Source organism: Astatotilapia calliptera, chromosome 3 (genome assembly GCF_964374335.1).
Source record: "Astatotilapia calliptera chromosome 3, fAstCal68.1, whole genome shotgun sequence".
Lineage (NCBI taxonomy): Eukaryota > Metazoa > Chordata > Actinopteri > Cichliformes > Cichlidae > Astatotilapia > Astatotilapia calliptera.
Window position 1 is genome coordinate 32,132,556 of NC_137424.1, and position 4,322 is coordinate 32,136,877.

Here is a 4,322-nt window from a genome sequence, read left to right on the forward strand (position 1 = left end):
GTTCATGGGCAGTTATTTTGTGCCTTGGTTTTTCCACACGCTTCTTGCGACCCTGTTGACTATTTTGAATGAAACGCTTGATTGTTCGATGATCACGCTTCAGAAGCTTTGCAATTTTGAGACTGCTGCATCCCTCTGCAAGATATCTCACTATTTTTGACTTTTCTGAGCCTGTCAAGTCCTTCTTTTGACCCATTTTGCCAAAGGAAAGGACGTTGCCTAATAATTATGCACACCTGATATAGGGTGTTGATGTCATTAGACCACACCCCTTCTCATTACAGAGATGCACATCACCTAATATGCTTAATACAGCTTGGAGTAAGACAACATGCATGAGGAGGATGATGTGGACAAAATACTCATTTGCCTAATAATTCTGCACTCCCTGTATAATAAATTTACCCTACCGCCTACTGGTGTTGGCCAGAGGGGCCGATGGCGCGATATGGCAGCCTCGCTTCTGTCAGTCTGCCCCAGGGCAGCTGTGGCTACAACTGTAGCAACTCCACCAGTGTGTGAATGTGAGAGTGAATGAATAGTGGCATTGTAAAGCGCTTTGGGTGCCTTGAAAAGCGCTATATAAATCCACTCCATTATTATTATTATTATTAAATTACTTACGTGTTTAATTTGTCAGCAACTTTCTGCCAGCCCTCTCTCCTTGCTTTTGCAGCCTTTGCAGTGTTCCCTTGCGTTTTAATTAAACTCTGAAACTCCTGAAATCCCTCAATCAGGAGTTCTTGCTCTACTGCCGAAAAATACTGAGCGCGCTCCTTCGACATTTTCGCCGACCAATCAAAGGGTTGCTGATCAATGTTTCTACTATCGATGTGTAGCCCCTTTTAAGCCACCCAGTGATCTCACATTACTTCATCCAGCTGTACTAATCGTCAACAACAGGTGTGTTCGGAGACCCGGAATAGCGAGCTCAAAGTTGGCGCGATGATTTGAACTTGGATGTGTCATTTGATCTTGGATGTAGTAAGCGAGGTAGGGATGGGTATCGAAACCCGGTTCTTGTTGAGAACCGGTTCCCACTGTTTCAATTCCTTGGAATTGTTTGCCATTTTTGCAATCGATTCCCTTATCGATTCCAGTCGCCCCGAATGACGTCACCACGTTGCGGAGCGTCATTTACCTGGCAGGAAACACGGCGGCTCAAACGCTCAAAAGTTTGGTTATACTTTACGAGAACGGATGACAACAGGGCAACTTGCAATACTTGCAAAGTAGATATTTCATTTAAGGGAGGAAACACTACGAATATGCAAAAGCATTTACTCACAAAACACGCAATAACCTGAAATGAATGTCGTGTTTTTAATTCCGCTCTCCGGACTCGTGAATCTCAACCCAGCAGCAGCAGTAACGTTTGCACGTCCTCTCCCGTTAATGCGGCAGGTAAATAATCAACTAACAGTGCATATTATGTTAGCGCGATCTGCCTTATTACAAAACCTGCCATTACTGTGCGCTGCATTTAGGTGACCATGATGAGAGAGACAGACAGAGTCTGGCTCAGATGCTGGCAGTTCTCGCTGCAGTCTACCAGTAGCATCTCCTTTCAGGCCAGGATAGACGAATGTCACCGAGCAGTGACTAAGTTTGTGGTAAAAGGCTTGCACCTTGCACAGCAGATGCCCCCGATTTTCGGTAAGTGAATGTGTTTAATTGTAGGCAGGGACATTACTGGATATTTTTGTGTAATTGCTACAGAATAATTTATGTTATACTTTGTTATTGCTACAGAAGAATATTTATTTTATTATTTTACATTTACAATTTTTTTTCCTGGGGACCCTGTGACACCCCATTGAAGAGCCGTAGGCTGGATCTCTTAAGATCTCACTGCTGGGTTTGTAAGGCCATGTTATTCCTAAATTTCTATCTTGTTCAAAGAGAAGATATAAAACAAAGTTCTAAGCTAGCTTAGTGTTCTCCTTTTTAAAAAAAAAAAGAATCGATAAGAGAATCGATAAAGAATAGAATTGTTAAACAGAATCGAAAAATGGAATCGGAATCGTGAAAATCTTATCAATACCCATCCCTAAAGCGAGGTACGAAGAACGGACCCCTGGACTGAAATCACTGGATCACAATGAATCTGAAGAGAGAGAAAGATCCTCTTCTGGCTTCAGGGTTGGACTTAAAAACCTTGAGATCAGGCTCCACAGAGTTCAGATGGAATCTCCTGTAAAGAGTGTCAGCTGATGTCACATTTGGATCTGATGAGGTAGCTCTGATTTCTGGACCTGCAGTGAATAATCCTGAATGTTACATTTAGGAAGCTGCATGTATAGATATGTACATCTATGCATGCAGCTTCTCTGTCACTGTCACTACATGCAGGGCGATCAAAATTACTGATATGGATATATATCAATTTCTTTCATTTGAACTTTCTTAGTTTTTCCAAAATTAACTTCTTTTTGTTAAAATGTATTCATTTTAAAGAAATGTTAAACGTTAAAAACGGCAGCACACATAAGGACCCTTTTGTTAATTCAAATTCTATTAAACATCTATTTTTGGCTCCTCCTTTCACTTTAGTGTATTTACTGTATCATTGAAGTCCACATGTTGTTTTAATGAATTAATTTTGATCCACATGTTCTGCAGCTGTTTTCTTGTTAATTTGAAGTTTGCATTATGAAATCCTGATAATGTTAAAGCGTTAGTTATATTTGATGAACTCTGTGTAAAGTTTGTCTTATTAAACAGTTTGGTGTGAAAAATAAAGAAATGGTCTCAGAACAAGAAGTTTGAGCCCTGATTTCAGATTCAAACTAATTTAACTGTTTTCGGTGGTACATGTGGAGGTTTATCAGGGAGGAGACTTGGCTGTTCTCCACTCACACTGGCTGAAATGGTGAAAATGCTGTTATCATAGGATGAAATGAGGATTTGTTCCTCATTAACGAGTTGGGGGCACAAAAAATACTTTTCTTTCTTATTCTCATTTAAAATATCTAGCTTTTATTAAATAATTATCTGACTCTTGCGAACAAAGTTTTTATCTGACGTAAAATGTATAGAAATCATACATATACCAACAAGACAGTGTACATCACTGTCACAACAGCATTTGTTTTCATTCAAAGGCTTTATGGCTTTAATACCTGGTGGGCCGGTCTCTAGTCAAAATGCCCAATTTTTTTGTCCCAGTCCAGCAGTGTCACCATGCCAGCTGACTGTATGTCATCATCAGCCAGTGTTGTTCTTTATACATCAATATTACCAAAGTTTACCATAAGGCAGCATAGAAAGTATTTACTTGCTTTCAGGTTTTATTCAAATGTTAGTCTTTTCAGTTGTTTCCCCACTTTTTTCCTGTTTCAAAATCAAACACCAGTTTGTAATGAGATTATCTTCTGTTTTTTAACAGGCAGATAAAGTTTTGCATTGGCATTGGCTAATTTGCCAATTGTATGTTAAACATGTTAGTATTTTAATATTCAAAAATGTTTTTGCCCAAAACATACGTGCACTATATGTCAGTAAAAATACTATGCAAATATTGCTGTCCTTGAATGCTGATTAAACACTGACAAAGCACTGATTGTATCTCTTGTACTTTATCAACGCAGTGTCTAAAAACTTTGCACCGTAGTGGTTAAAATCTCATTCTAATAAGAGTTAAAAGCGCATTCGGTTATTAGGTTTACAGGGTTACTGAATTATGGTTAACGGTTGGTAGAATTTTTTTTAACATTATCTGCCAATTACATCTGCCACCCTTCTCCAAATCTGTGCCCCTACATGGCCCCCCCAACAAAGTTTTTCTAGACACGCACACACCACTGCTTGGTGGGTATGCAAGTGAAGAGAGAGACTACATCAAAGGACACCATGGTTTCATCTGGATCCAAGGTAAGTTTCTGGACCTTGTCGGTGAAGTCGGTGGAGTTCTTGATGTGGTGTGTGGTGTTTCCCACGAGAGGTGCAAGGATGGTAGCAAGTAGTGGTGGGCGGATCGATCCAAATATCGATAGTATCGGTCCCAAGTCGGTATCGGATCGATACTAGCCTGGTGAGATCGATTCTTTACTTTTGAGTTCTGCTTGTGTGCTATGCTGTGCTTTCGGCAAAAACGAAACAACCAGGTCGCTGGACACACCGCTCCTGTGTCAGCGGAGAGCAGGCACACTTTGCTCCCTCTCCCCCACTCTTATGTTTTGGTGTTGCACTGACACGTCACGTGACTTAGACAATTTGGGGGTTGTTAAGTTGTTTACATATTAATTATATATATTTTTTTGTTGTTGAGAATTTTAATTGTAATTTTTGTATTATAGTTTATCAACAATATTTGTTTTAAT